General features: G+C 49.7%; 1 protein-coding gene across 8 annotated transcripts in view; it reads left to right on the top strand.

The window, feature by feature from the left end:
- Positions 1–15,665, top strand: part of Iqsec1 (IQ motif and Sec7 domain 1) — a 329,946-nt gene that overhangs the window by 246,680 nt on the left and 67,601 nt on the right. The window contains exon 1 of one of the 8 annotated variants that reach the window (XM_029535253.1): positions 8,134–8,342. The exons of the other annotated variants lie outside the window; for them this stretch is intronic. The gene's annotated coding sequence lies outside the window, so the exon portion shown is untranslated. Of the gene's footprint in view, positions 1–8,133; positions 8,343–15,665 lie in introns of those variants that run through there. 8 annotated transcript variants of the gene reach the window in all.

The raw sequence follows: 15,665 nt of genomic DNA, 5'->3' as shown, positions 1-15,665 counted from the left end.
ATTTCTGAGTTCGAGGCCAGCCTGGTTTACAGAGTGAGTTCTAGGACAGCCAGGGCTACATAGAGAAACCCTGTCTCGAAAAACAAAAAACAAAAAAAACAAAAAAAAAGAATAAGATATTCAACAGTTCCACATCACCACAGTCCAAATGAAGTTTATAAAAGTCATGTTTTTATTTTGACATTTGCCCTAATCAGGTTCTTTACATCAAACCCTTCCTTCCTTCTCTTTCCCCTCCCCTCCCCTCCCTTCCTTTTAATTTCTGAGACAGGATCTCATGTAGCCCAGGCTGGCCTTGAACTCTCTTAGCTGAGGATGACTTTGAGCTCTTGACCCTCCTGCCTCCACTTCCCAAGTGCTGGATCAAAGGTTCTGCCACCATTCCCGGATCCATCTAATTCTTGCATTTTTTTGAGTCTGTGTGTTTTCTGAAGTCTTCATTGAAGGGCAGTGTATATGCTATGAAACACAGCCACTGTAAATGTGTACCTCCACAATATTAGCATATTGTCCATGTTGAGTAACCAGCACCACAGCATTATTTGAAGTCATTCCACTCCACTCTCTTGCCTCCCACACATCATTGGTACTCTACAGAGCCCCCTTGTCTCTGTAGAGTTGCCTTAGAAGGATCTTCTATGGGTAGAAACCTGTGATGTGTGGCTTTTGCTGTCTTGGTGTAGATTTAAGGGCTATATCATGTCTACCATGTGTTGCTGAGTAACAGTCTACTGTCCATTTCTGGCTTGCCTGGTCCCTATAAGACGCACACTGGTAGTTGTCATTTTGGACATTTAGAAATGATGCTGCTATGGGTTTTTGCCAACACTTGTGTATGGACACACAGCTTCCATTTCTCAAACAGCCAACTATGAATGTAGTCTTGGGTTAGGTTAGAAAAAATAGGCAAGCTGTTCTCCAGAGCGGAGGCCCCTTCCCACCCCCACTACACTGTGCCATTGAGGGTGTGCTTTGTGTCTTCACCAACATTAGCTCTCATCCACAGAAATTCCAGCAACCTCTTTGGTGTGAAGGGCTGCCCTCTGTGTCTTTGATTTGCATGTCCTCTTCGATCAATGATGTTGGGGGGTCTTTTCCTACATCCACAGGCCTCATATTTCTCCTGTGGGGGAAGTAGCTCTCCAACTCTGATCCTGGTTTTTATTATCTCATTGAATCATTAGTTTTCTTTACGCTCCAAATATAAGCACTTCACAGTGGTTACAAGCCTCACAGCTATCTTTTCCTGTGAGTAGGAATTGTCTCACTTTTGAGGGATGGTTTGAGACAAGATCTCTCTACATAGCCCTGACTGTCTTGGAATGCACTGTATAGACCAGGCAGGCCTGGAATTCGCAGAGATCCACCTGCCTCTGCCTTAAGTGCTGGGAGTAAAGGTGTGCACCACCATCCCTGGCTCTTCTCACTTTCTTTTCTTTGTTTCCTTTTTTTTAAAAAAAAAGATTTTGTGTGTGTGTGTGTGTGTGTGTGTGTGTGTGTGCTCACACACGTGCTTATGTGTGTTCCTCCCCTCCCCCCCCCCATGTATACCTGCATGCCAGAAGAGGGCATCAGATCCCAGTATAGAGGGTTATAAGCCACCATGTGGTTGCTGGGAATTGAACCCTGGTCCTCTGGAAGAGCAGCCAAGGTCTTAACCATTGAACCATTTCTCTAGCCCTTCTCACTTTTTTGATGGCCTTTTTTGATATGCAAAAGTTTCTCATTGTGATTTACTGATTTTTATTTTATCCTTTGCATTTTAGTGCTGTGCAAGAAATGGTGGCCTAACTCTCACCAGTCCTGTGATTTACCTAAGAGTTTTGGAGCTGTCTGTCTTCCATTCAGATCTTTGTGTTGAGCCAGACACGGGCAGTAGGAGGTCAGCGATCAAAGTGTCCTATTGCATAGAGACAGCCAGCTGTCACGGGGAAGAAGCAAAGGCCAAGGAATTACCTCAGCACCTTGTCAAAGCCACACCTCACTTTACAGTGCTCAGGTTTTTTGTTCTCCCAGTACTAGGAGCTGAGCAGACTGGAAGATGCTAGGCAAGTACACTGCCACTGAACCCCCTTTTTATTTGGACACAAGGACACACTGAAGTGCTCAGGCTTATCCTCACTTACCCAGCAGCCCAGGCAGTCCTTACTGAAGTGCTCAGGCTTACCCTCACTTACCCAGTAGTCCAGGCAGTCCTTGACCATGAGACCTTCCTACCCCAGCCTGCTGAGCTGAGTGGCTGGGCTTATAGGTTTGCACTAGCAGTCTGGCTTTCTTTTTTTAATTAAAAAAATTTTTTTTTGACAGAGTATGGAACAAGAACTTTCTGTGTGCTAGGCAAGCAACATCCTACTGAGCCACACTACTGGCCTGGCCATATATTTTTAAATGCTATTTTCATAGTGCTACCCCCACCCCCATTTTAAGAGGGTATCTAGATGACTCTCCAGAAAAAAAGAAAATAAAAAGAGTTTGGAAGGCTGGGGGTATATCTCAGGGCAAAATGCTTGCCTAGCATGTAAGAGGCCCTGGGTCTAGCCCAGAACCCTCCCTCATAGTCTTGTTACCCTTGTTCTGAACACATGCCTATCACAGGACCCTCCAGTGTGTCGGGGCTAAACATTGGAAGTGACGCTTATTCAAGTGAGGCTTCACAGACCACATTCTTACATTTGAAAATCCCATGGCAGAGAGCTAGCTGGAAGGTAGAGGTTCAGACTAGGGAAGGGAAGTGTCCCACACCATGGTATTCACTGTGCCCCAAATGAACAGGGAGGCCAAAGAGTGATAAAAAGAACCTAGTTAGGAAAGCCCCTGTCCTCTGTGGGTGTATGTGGGGGCACCATCTAGGAGCTCTGTGAGGACAGAGCATAGGTACCAAGTAACAGAAAGTCCTGCGTGCTGCAAGCACATGACCGTGTCTGCCCCTTTGCCCTCCGTCCAGGTGCTGCTTCTCTCCCTACCTCAGCATCGCCTCTTCTCCCAAGCACAGCAGCCCCTGAACCTGACTCCTGCTGCAGCCACAAGCCCTACACCCTTGCCCCAACTTCACTGCTGCCCTCTCTAAGACCAGCTTTGCAGGGTTTGTGCAGGATGAATAGGGTGCTTTCCTAGCCCCAGAGCCCTTTATCATGTGAGCAGACCCTCAGCTGGTCAGTGTGGCTGCCTAGCTCCTGTTCTTGGTAGCTATCATCTGTAGACCTTCTGCCCAAATCCGTGTACTAGAAGTGCTGGGCACAGAAGGGGCCCAGAAAATGATGTGTAGAGGAGATGATACCTTTGGAAATGGATCTAATGGGTTTGGACACAGCTAACAAACATTTAGGAAGTTTTGTGCATGTGCCAGAAGCTAACAGTATGTCACCATTGTGCAGTCTCCGTCTTTATTGATGAAGTTGTATGTGTGGATGTATGTTTATAAGTTATTTGCATTTTTGTTCTCTGAGCTATTTATGTGAACTAGACTTTAAAACTTTTTGAATCGTCATTTCTATTGTTGATTTGAAGACTTTATTTGCATATGGAATAAAACAGAAGACTGCAAAGGTCAAACACATGGTGGCAAGGCACAGCAGTATATGCTCAGAGCCATTAAGTTTAGCCTGACTGTCGAGAAGCTGCTGGAGATGGGGCTGGGTGAGGAACTGCTTTATCTCAAGGGCACAGGGAGCTGTAGAGGAGTTCTGAGCAGGAGAGGGATAGGATGGAGTCAGTTTTTGAAAATTGCTCTACATAAGGGACAATACTGGATAGAAGAAGAAGCTAAAAGGGTAGACTGGGGCTGGAAAGTACAGGCCATGGCTGTCTGGTTGCAGAGTGCCTTGTTTTAACTACAGGAAGAAGGCACAGATGTGCTTGCTGATGATGGAAAGGTGAGAGGGAGGGGGTGGGAGATGAGGGATGGGATGACTTCTGCTACACACACTTCCTGTGCTACTAGCATCTGCACTGTTGTGAGCACATTATTTTGTGTCTTGTGGTTTTTCTCTCATCCGTTCCCCAACTTCCTCTGTACATAGAAGGAGCCAGGCAAGAGAGGACCCAGGCTGGGTCACTCTCTGAGTGAGTAGGTTTGGTTGCCCAACATGAGGCTCTGCCCCAAACCTCTCAGACCCACGTGGTATCTACAGATTGATCATCTGTCCCATGCCACAGGACTGACCTCCAACCCAGACAGATGACAGAGCTGTTGTCAGGGTAACCCCAGACAGGAAACATGAAATAAGTATTTCCAGGCAGGATATGGACATGGGAAAAGCAGATAGGAGTGTCCCTGAGGGAGCTGGGGGATCTCAAAAATCACTTGGGTCCCTTGGGTCCCTTGACCCTTAGCTCTGCTGTCCTCATTTCCTCTAGGGCTCTTTCAACACCCAGTTAGCTCTTCTGCTGAGAAGGTTCTGGACTGACAATGTGAGGTGGGCATCTGTCTTATGCTTCCTGCTCACTTGGTAGAGGAAACTGTAGGGTTCAGAAGGAGCACCCTCCATACTGAGGTCACGTAGGCAATCATCTTAAGTCTGTGTCAGAGCAGGTCCTAGGCACCATACCTCCCAACATCAGAAATTGTTATTTTCTTCATAAATCTTTACATTTATTTTATGTGTATCAGTGTTTGCTTACATGCATATATGTGCACTATGTGTATGCCTGGCACTCATGGATCTTCTTGGACTGGAGTTAGGACAGTTGTGAGCCCCTATGTGGGTGCTGTGAATTAAACCCAAATCCTCTTCAATAGCACTGAGTTGTCTTTCCAGCCCCAGAATTTTATCATTTGCAAACAGATTAAAAACAAACAAACAAGGCAGCAATATATCCAAGTTAGGTGTAGTAGTGCATGCCTTTAATCCCAGTACTTGGGAGGCACAGGCAGGCAGATCTCTGAGTTTGAGGACAGCCAGGGCTACACAGAAGATAAAAAGCAAAACAAAACAGTAATACAGGTATATAGTGAGATATATATACTTATACATATAGGTGTGTGCATACATTTATACATAAACTCACGCATGTGTAAGTAGAATGTTTCAGTGGAAGGCCAGTCTTCCTCTTTCCTGTTCCCAGCTCTCCTTGCCCTTCCCAGGGTGTTGCTGTGCCTTCTCTGGCTCATCCTTGTCGGAGGTAGTATATTAAGGGACCAGCAGATCTTCTGTGCCCCCCCCTTACCTCCAAAGGTACAAATACTTAACATTAGCATGTAGGCCAGCCCTCCAGTACTGTAACCAATATCTTGTTTTGGCTTATAGTTGTAGAGGTTTCTGTCTGTGGTTGCTTGGCACCATGAAAGCGCAGCTCATCATGGCAAGATCAGGAGGCAGAAGCAGCTACTAGTCAAGGCCTGAGAAAGAAGATACAAAGAGTAGAGGTTCAGCCACCTTCCAATACTGCCACCCTAGAGGCCAAAGCTTTTTCACACAGACCTTGGGGGTGCAGGGACATTTAAGATCCAACAAACCCATCATGAACTGAAAATGTTTGGTGGAAAATTCATTCAATATATCTGCTGACTGACTCCCCAGCTGGGCAGCACCCGTTGTATAGAGCGGGCTGGTGTCCTGTCCGCAGACCCTCGTGGGACACATGTTCACTGCCTCATCCCAACATATTGGAAGATGGTCAGACTGCATCTCACTAGCTCAGGGAAAGATCAAAACTCAAGTCTGGAGTGTGTTCACCTACATATCACTGAGTGCATGACACCATTGTAAAGTGAGGGAAATGTAAGTTGAAACATAGCTTGGGGACTGAATATACTTGACTTTGTGAGACACAAAGACAAGGAAAGGATAAATGTGGGTGCTGAAAACCAAACTTGGGTCCTCTGTAAGAACAGCAAGTGTTCTTAACCACTGAACCATTTTCCACCCCCCAAATAGGTTTTTTTTTTTTTTTTTAAGCAAGTGAGTTGAATTAAGTTTTGATTGCATTTCTCTAATGTGCATTTAATTACAAGCAGGAGTGAATATTTTTCCTGAGTGGCTTTCATAGCCTTGGCTGTTTTCTAATGGGTTAGTCATCCTATCGATTGGAAGGAGCACTTTCTGTGTTAGGGAAATTAACTTTTTTCTCATTTTCCTCATTAACTTGTGCTATGTGCGGCAGACATTGTTTCAGGGTGCCATTTGTCTTTTTTTACCTTGTTTGTGGTATTCTGATTCCATTTATATAGTCTAATTTTATATAGTTCAATACATCAACATTTGCTTTCTTGGCTTCTGGGAATGAAGCTTCTGTACGGTGCCCTTTGCACACCTTCCACACATCAGTGCAGCCGACCTGCTCAGCAGCTTTGAAGGAGGCATGGGGATTTCATCAGTTCCAGCTTACAGCACATATGAGGCTCTGAGATGTGATGGGACCTGGCTGAGGTCACACAGCTGCCTCAGACCTAGTTAGCCTATCTTCTATCACCTGCCTTCCTACCAGCCCCGTAACTGATCTCCACACCAGCAATATTAGTTATAAAAACTACATAAGAATCTTCCTCCTGGAAGGGCTGCTTTTAAAAATATGTTTTAAAACTAGTATAGTAGGCTGGGCATGGGGGTACATACCTTTAACCCCAAAACTTGAGAGGCAGAAGCAGGAAAATCTCTGTGAGTTTGAGGTTAGCTTGATCTTCTAAGGATGTCCCAGTCTAGCACAGGCTCCATTGCCTTAAACTAAAACAATAACCCATTGCTCTAACAATGTGCAAAGCTATAACTAGGTATGGGGGAGGGTAAGACTCACACCTTGGCCTGTGAGCCCATCCTAATGCCCTGCAGTGGGCACTAGCAAGGTGCCATGAGTTTACTTTTAGGTGGGGAAAGGTCTCAAAAGTAATCTCCCAGGTACCAAGGTTGGCAGGAGTGGGCCACGAGGTCTAGGTTTATGATTGTTGGGGGCAGGAAAGACATACCAGGATCTAGACTGCCCCTTAGCTTTTTTTATCAATACCCAATATTTTAAGATTCAGAAAATTGTTAAAGAGTTGGGTGTTAGCATGGGAGCTAATATCTGTAATCACAGAACTTGGAAGGCTAGGCAAGCTTGTCATGAGTTCAAGACTAGTGTGGGCTACATAGTTCCATGCAAGCTTGGACTAGAGTGAGACACTGTCTCAATAAATTTTTTAAAAAATCAGGGTATAAAAGAGCTCTAAAAGAGGAAAGCGCCTTGTCCAAGGTCAACACAGCCTAATGGCAGCCTACCCAGCCCCATCTGCTCACACATGACATCACTCCCCCAGTTTCCTCCAGGCTGGACCACGGCGACCCAGTCCTTCCAGCCTCGTGCCTCGCCGTATCTAGGCACCAGGGGGCGCTGCTTGGATGCTGCGTCCTCTCCTGGCGCCCTTGCTCCACCTGGTGGGAGGTGTGGGGACTCTGCCTAGGAAGGACAGCCCCTTTTTCAGGGTGGTCTGCTGTGTGCTCCCCATGCCTCCGTTCTCCACTGTACCGGCTGACAAGGTTTTCTCATCCTTGTATTTTTTCTTAGGCACAGCCCTGTGCATCCACCTTCCCTGTTCCTATCCCCTCCAGGCCCAGCTCCCCTATCCAGTCTATTTCTTTCTCAAACTTAGGGTTCCTGGTGCAGACTCCCCTAACCCATTCTCAAAGACAGTTGCCAGGCTAATTGAGGCCAGTCACAGTATGGCGAGTCCATTGCGCTAGAAGGATAAGGGACGTAGCCTTCAGTCCAGGATCCTTCGTCCTCCTTTCGCCCAACCGAATAGTATGGGGTCGTATAGGGGCGTGGTGCCCGGATAAACCTCAGCAGTCCGGACACAGTGCGACTCGGAGCCAGTGGCTTGTCCTCCCTGGACTGTCTCAGCGAACTGCGGACAAGTGCGGGAGGAGGAACACTGGTCGCAGAGGATGCGGCTCTCCTTGGGAGGACCAGGGAGTGTGGGCCCCGGCTGCTTTTTGGCTGGGTGTTGATTTGGGGGATCTTGAGGTTCGTAAGAGAAAGGCAAGGTGCCGCCGTACCGACGACTTCGCGCCGGTTTTCTGCGTGCCTGGCCACCTGGCCTATCCGCTGCGGCGGCCCCGAGGCCTCCAGCGCCCTCCACTCGCCCGGGCTCCGGTGACGTCGTTGGTTGGGGCGGCACCCGTCCTCCCCGCCCCCCCGACACACACACACACACACACACGCGCGCGCGCGCGCACACACACACACCTTCGGAAGGGGGAAACTGAGGCCAGGCAAAAAGAGGACCCCCGCCAAGGTCACGTCGGGCGGGGGCGCGGGGTCAGGCTCCGGTTCTGTGCGCCCCTGGACCCCGCGCCCCGCCGGCCCGACGCGTAAGGGCCGCGCTCTCGGCGGGTCGGCGCGCGCTCGGCGGCTGCGGGCACCGAGAGGTAGGAGCAGGCGGGCTGGGCTCGAACCCCCCTCTCAGGGCCGGGCTATGCGGACCCCGGCGGGCTAGTGGAGCCGCGGTGATTTCGCGCGCGCGCGCGGTGCGGGCTTGCAGACTCTGGGGACCCAGCGCCACCGGCCTTGCAAGCGGGGCGGTGTGGGGCGGCCCCTGGGACGCGCGGAGGACGCGACCGAACAGCTTCTGCGCTCTGCGGACGGTGCAGCGGGGTGCCGGCGATCTGGGTGGGGGCGGGCGCCTTCCACGCCAATGCGGTGCCTCCTGCTGTGCTGGGACAGAGCCCGGGGGTCGCCCTGTGACCCTTGCCGCCTCTCCCCTCCCCCCTCCTCCACCTGGAGAAACCCCGCCAGCGCTTCCCAGTCCGGAGCCTGCGGGCAGGAGGGAGTTAGAAGCATCTCAGGAATTTGCCTCACACTGGACTCGCCCGGAGTGGGTGAAAGCTTAGTTCAGACTGAGCAGCCTGGACTAGAATGACCTGATCCAAAATTGGACCTGCTTGTGTGGCCTCGGGCAGCCCCTCCTGCTGGATCTCGGTCTCGGGGGTCTTCCTGGTAGGTCCCTCCCAGTGAAATCAGTTCAAGGGTCAAGGCTTAGGGGGCAGTACACAGTGAAACCTCTACGTGACAAGAGGCAGTCTGTAGTATAGGGTTGTGAGATTTGCTGGGGGCTGGTAAAGGAAACTCCATTCTTTTCTAACAGCTTGGGCTTGGGACCTTAGGGTGAGGCTCGGTGTGAGAAATCCCACTCCCACCCTAACCACAGCAGCTGTCCTTACTCTGTGCCTTGGCAAGCTTGCTCAGCAGAGGTGTACAAGGACCTCCCACACCTCCAGGAGTTCTAGGGAAAACCCCCTTCCATGTTTCTACTGGGTAGTACCCACTCCAAATTGCCAAGCTGTAAACTGTCACAGCTGATCTGTCACTGGAGCAAACTGAGCAGATAGATGACAATGGGTGTCCTCTCCCCTGGCTCTGTCCACTTCATGAGCCTCCCAAGGACAGCAGTAGGCACTGCCTGGTCAGTTGTGTGTGTTGCTCTGAGCATGCTCAGTTCCTACCTGGTGGTCCGATTAGGAGTCTGGCTGTGCACATTGCTGAGCCACTGTCTCACTTCATGGCCAGCATCTGCCTGTGCTCATACCGACCGGTCAGTATAGCTCCTCTCCAACTCCAGAGGAGGCACCAGCATGGCCTTCTAGTCACCCTTCCCTGCCCCCAGCACTGTGCTCTGCTCCTCATGGACTGGCAAGGTGACTAGGCCTCTAAACTCACTTGCCCATAAAAACCCAGGAGTTGAATTTGAAAACCAGATGCATCCCCTGCCCCCTCCATCCCCAATGCTGGAAAAGACAGGATAAGAGGTGGTTCAGTGTGCCACAGTGCCCACAGTCCTGCCACTGAGTATTGCGCTGGAGAGAGTACCCAAGAGTCTGACACAGAGAGGCAGGGACATGTCCAAGGTCACACAGCACATTCAGGGTTTAGGGACCTGCCTGCACCTGTCTCCCAAGCACCTCAGGTGTTCTTGGGTAGCTGGTGTGTGGGGAAGGTGCCATGAGATGGGAGGTCACCAGAGAAGTCTGTGCAATGGAGGAATAAAGGACCAGTGCTCCCCTTTGTAAGGGACTCCTGCAGCTTGAAAACATTAAGTAATCTTAGGTCTTATGACTAAAGTTGCCACTAGACTCAAGGCTGCTTAAAGGGCCCATAGCACTCACTGCTATGGCTGCCCTGCCCAGCTCTGCTCTGCCTGCCATCCTGTGACAGGCTACTTCCCCAGTGTCTGAAAGTAAACAAGGCTGTGGCTGGAAAGTTGATCCTACTTGTCTTCAGCTAACCTTTGTGCCAACCTTCTGACACTAGCATGTAGTATATCTAAGCTCCTAAGTGTTCCTAGACAGGAACAGTTCTTGTGGTCATCTCTCAGCACAGCACAGTATGTGATTCTGTTGGGGGCAGTATCTTCTGATGCCCCCCTCACACACCCCCGGTTTGGCTCCTGCAGGAATGAGCCCCCTATTCCTGCCATCTAGAAGCTGGTTATTCCTCTGTGTTCTCTTCATTGTCACTTTTGCCTCTTCTGCTGAGTCCTTTGCAGGGCACCGTCATTGCTATGGCAGGATACAGTGACCTTAGGCTGATGTTGGTACATTGGCTCTCAGTCTCATAGCTCCAGGCTATCACAGCAAGAGCCAGCTGGGGATGCCAGACAGTGAGCAGGCAAGTTCTTAATAACTGAAGAACTGTGTGACTTCCCATCCTGCCTCGCGCAGTTGAAACCCAGCAAAGATTTCTTAGGCACCTGCTACATGACAGGCAGGTCACAGGGACCTCAGTGGTATAGAATCCATCCCAACTGCAAACCTGGAGGCCAGCCTATTAGTTTGCACAATGGTTCTGAAAGCTTCATCTTAAAACAGTGATGTTAGCCTTGCAGACCAACAGGAAGAATGTGGAACCCACTGCCTCCAACCTCCAATCCAATGGTCTTTTCAAAGTGTGTTGGTTACCACAGTGGTCTGCCAGACCGTGGGCCAGGACTCCCTCGGGGACCTTACCTTGGGGTAGGATGGTTGTACATATGAGGCTCAAGGTTCATGCTGACCCACCTGGGTCTCTGCGTGCTGAGTGTGACAGTGGAGACTATGTGCAGGCTGATGAGCTCCTGCTGCCTATGTAGAAGGGAGCCCATCTGCATTTCTTCCTCCACAGGAGATGCCTGTCCCTAATGTTTGGGGCTAATAGAAGTTTTGTCATGAGCTGCACCCAGAAACACCCGGAGAAAGTAGTTAAGTTCCTTTTCATTAGTGGTATATAAGATAAGATGAGCTTTGACACCCCTGTCTGGGGGGCGGCTATTTAACTCCAAGACTCCATCACCAATGGTATGTTTTGTACCTTGTATTTAATTCCTCCAAGGGCTTTGTGGATCCTTGAGGGGATGGCAAGAATCCTGAAGGTGTTTTAGTGTAGCAAGGCATGGATCAGGGCCTCCCACCTGCAGGTCTGTCAGATACTGATCTGGGGCAGGCTTTGGGCTTAGCCTGGGCATTTGGTCTGAAACAAACCAGGAAGGAAAGTGAGTACCTTACAGCATATCCAGGGGCAGCAACTGGTGGCCCTTGTTCCCAGTGAACTTGGAGAGTCTGACAATTCTAGAGCTGCCCTTCTTGCTCCTATGTACAAGTCCTTTTCTGAAGCATCCTCATTTTAACCTATCATCACCCAGGCTTCCTTCCCCACAGTAGACAAGGGCTGAAAGAGAAAGAATGGTTTGTGTCTTAGTTAGGGTTACTATTGCTGTGATAAAACATGACCAAAAGCAACCTGGAGAGGAAAGGGTTTATTTCACTCACAGCTCCACATCATCACCAAAAGTAGTGAAGGCAGGAACTCACACAGGACAGGAACCTGGAGGCAGGAGCTGATGCAGAGGCCATGGAGGAGTGCTGCTTACTGGCTTACTTCTCATGGTTTGCTTGATCTTTCTTATAGAACCCAGGACTACCAGCCCAGGGTGGCCCTCGAACATCAGTTACTAATTAAGAAAATGCCCTATAGACTTGCCTATAGCCAAGTCTTATGGAGGCATTTTCTCAATTGAGTCTCTCTCCTTTCTGGTAATTCTAGCTTATGTCAAGTTGACATAAAAGTAGCCAGCACAGTTTGGAAGTTACAAGAGGTGGGGATGAGTAGCAACAAGAGGGACTGAAAGGTGGTGAACTTGGGTGTATGAGGCTTCCGAGGCAGGGACATGAAGACAGCCGTCCATGTCCTCAATCCTGTGGGGTTTTAGATCCAGATCTCAGTTTCCTAGCTTTGAACATGACTTAGCCCAAGTCACTAGGCCTTTCATTGTTTCAGTTTCTGTCTGTCTGTCTGACTATCTATCATTTATTTTTTCAATTTTTGGCTTTTTGAGACAGGGTCCTGCTGTGTGGCTTAGACTGCCTAGAACACTCTCTCTCTCTCTCTCTCTCTCTATATATATATATATATATATATATATATATAACCTGCTTCCACCTCCTGCGTTGTGATGTCAGGTTGCAGTACCATGCCTGGCTTTCTTTCTCCTTGGGGTGATGACAACACTGACCACAAGCTAAAGGCACAGAAGAGGGTAGTTCTGTGCAAGCACACCGTGTCTTACGGTTGTTTCTAGCTACTGACTGCCTTTGGGGGAGATGACAGAAACCACCGAGAACCTCATAGTTCAATTAGCAATGTCAGGTCCACATTTATGGAGTGATTGGTAGGTGTGATGGATTTTGCTGTCCGAGCTGAGGTCACCACAGGAGCAAAGCTGTGTGTCTGAAAGGAGGGTGTAGGATGAGTTCCACCATTGCTTGGTAGCTCTGAGTCCCAGCTTGGGGCCATGCCTGTTCCCATTCCTGTCACACAGAAACAATGTACTCAAACAGAAATGAGTTTGGCCCTATTAGATGTGTTTTGTTTCTTACTCGTTCACCTCTCTTCATTGGCGAAGCAAGAGTTAAAGTCAACCCTGCCTTAGTGTTTTCATGTCCTCCTTGATTTGTTGAATTTGAATTTGGGTAATTCTGGTTCTGATCCTTCCTGAGGTCATCTATCCCTCTCAGCAACCCCTCCATCTCTTCTGATGAGGACTTGGGAGGGATTTTATGGTTTCGGTTCCTCCTTTTTCTCCAGTTCCCATCCTCATCTTTCTTGGTGAACTCTCACACATTTGAGGAATCCAGTCCTACCCACAATCCACCTTTCACAGGAGGACTCAACCCCACAGGAAACAGATTTGTGTGCAGTAAGATCCCCTAGCAGATACCTCCTAGGCAGCTCAGCATCTCTGAATGAGGCAATCTTAGACTGTACTCAGTCCCAGCCTGTGTCTCTCCCCTTCCCGTGGTCCCAGAATCAGCAGCAGGCTCTGGGTGATAGGGCCTTGCAGGGGAAAATGGCCAGAAGCAACCAAAGGGCAGACACTTCCCTTCCCCGCCCCACCCCACCAGCTGCTGCTCCTGCCAAACAGGTCCTGGGGCCTCAGGTCACATGTCCAGCCAGCGCTGACTCTGGCACCAGTGGATTAAGCGGGGGCTCAGGGTTTATGACCCATGCTGGCTTCTGACTGGGCAGAGGGCTGGAAAAGCTCAGCTGCAGGAACATAGAGGCTACTGTGGCCACCTCTCAGCAAGAGGCCCCACCCAGCACTGGACCCAGGTAAGGAAAAGCAATGCCCCACCCAGCTCTGGGTGTTAACTAGAAACTGAAATATCCCATCCCAGGTTCTTTTTATCTAGGAGTTTAGGAGGCTGGGAGGTTACTCCCAGGCTCCAGCCTTCAGCATTTACCTGCCTGCCAGAGCTTGTACATGGCACAAGATTTCTACCCACTAAACCCTCTTGTCAAATGTGTGCTCTGCACTGGGAGAGTCGGGCCTTGGAGCCCCTTTTGGATAGTGGTCAGTTCCTAGGACATAGCCTGCTGAGGAGAAGAAGAAGAAGAAAAAAAAAAAAAAAAAAAAAAACAAACAGCCTTCATTTCACCTCCACACGAGGGGAGGAATGGCTGAGGATCAGGCACCTCACTACCACCTCTTCTCGTACCTTACAAAGTGTGGAAGAGCAACCCATCTCACAGATATGGAAACTCAGAGATATTCTTCTGTACCCAGCCCCATCCAGCATTTCAGAGGCACACCCACAGGAACCTATGTGTATGGCAAAAGGCGGTTCCTCCAGTACAGAGAGCCCAAGGTTTTGAGAAGAAAGTCAGGGAAAAGCTAGCATCTGGGATCCCATTCAGCCATGCACAGCCCCCCCCCCCCAATGTGCAATTAACCTGGACTGCTGGGATTGACTTGGCATTGTACTGTAGATATCACAGTGGTACCTGTTTTACTGTTAATTACCCAGAGACTCTAAAATGCTATGGTGAAGAATGTACCTTGAGACCCCAGCCCTGCCCCCTATACCCCTCAGGCACTTAGTCAATCCAGGCTGTTTTCATGGATCAATAACTGAGGTTCCTTAGTCTTCTGGAGTTCTTAGCTCCTGTCTCCTTCCTTCTGGGGCTTTCTGTGTTATGTGCATGTCTCTTGCTCCCAGTGCTTGCTAGGAAGTACAGATTATGGTCAAGAACTATACCCTGGAACAGTGTACAGAGGAGAGTGTGTGTACCCCTCTCCAGAGCAAGTATGAAAAGCATTCTGGGGTGTCTGTCAGCTATATATTGATCAGCCACCAGGGGTGTATTCTAAAGGACCCTTGGCAGCTTACTGTGACTTTATGTCCACCCGCTCAGAACTGGGCCCCTGGCGGCCACCTCCCTCCAGAAGGCACACAGATTGTCAAACTCTGGCACCAGATTGTCCTCGTCAGCAGGGCTGGAGGGAGGCTGCAGCCTGGCACGGGGCAAACAGCAGGAATTGTGAGCAGAAAGAACGATTCCTCTGTGCCCAGTAAGGCCCCAGGGCAGAGACTAGCCCCCTACCCCACCACCATATGATTCTGGGTTTGGAGTGGGGGTTGGGGTTGAGACCTAAGGACCTGGCTCGGGCCCAGCCTAGCTGCCAGCTGGCCACTGTGTGACCTTGAGCCAGCTATGGTGACTGTCCTCCAGGCTCCTGACTCAGTGGGGTGTCCAGGCTGTGGCAGCTGCAGGAATCAATAGCTTTGTCCCCTTAAGGAACCAAGCAAACTGTACTTTGTCACCTCAGCCACCAAGACTGAGGAGGGTGATATGTGAGTAGGGGTTATTTGCACTCAACATTTAGTTGCTTATAAATACCTTATCGGCTTTCGTGGCACACCGAGAGGAAGCTGGAGGCAAAGAAAGCTAAGCCTGGCCTTGTGACTTCTGGGCCTGCAAGCTTCTTATCTCTGTCCATTTACATATCTCCAAGGGTACTGGGTCAGGGCTTTGTCTCACCCTAGGTTTAAGAAAGGAGGGGTGGCAGGTGACTGCATGGGGTCACAGGTCGTGCATATTAATTAGCCCTCACCTGGACTCCCTGCTCCCTCCAAGAAAAACAGTTGGCCTGGAGAGGGATGGCAGGGACCAGAACTCACAGCCATTCAGTGGGCTAGTGCCGCAAACACTTTTCATTTTTCACTTGCTGAGGTTGTATACCCACAGAAGGGCAGTTGGTCTGCTCTTTTGCCCCACCCTGGACCTGAGATCTGTGTCCACCAGAAGAGGCCCTGTGAATTCTTACAAAAGAACCCTTGGCGAATGCCTTGTAAATTCCAGTCAAACAGAGCCACGCAGCATTTAGCTTTTGCCCTTTCTGGTTGTGCATCTGGTCAGGGCACCTCTATGGAGACTCCAGC

The sequence above is a fragment of the Mus pahari genome, chromosome 2, assembly GCF_900095145.1.
Source record: "Mus pahari chromosome 2, PAHARI_EIJ_v1.1, whole genome shotgun sequence".
Lineage (NCBI taxonomy): Eukaryota > Metazoa > Chordata > Mammalia > Rodentia > Muridae > Mus > Mus pahari.
Note: the sequence above shows the minus strand (reverse complement) of the source record. Positions and strands in the feature narration are given on the sequence as shown.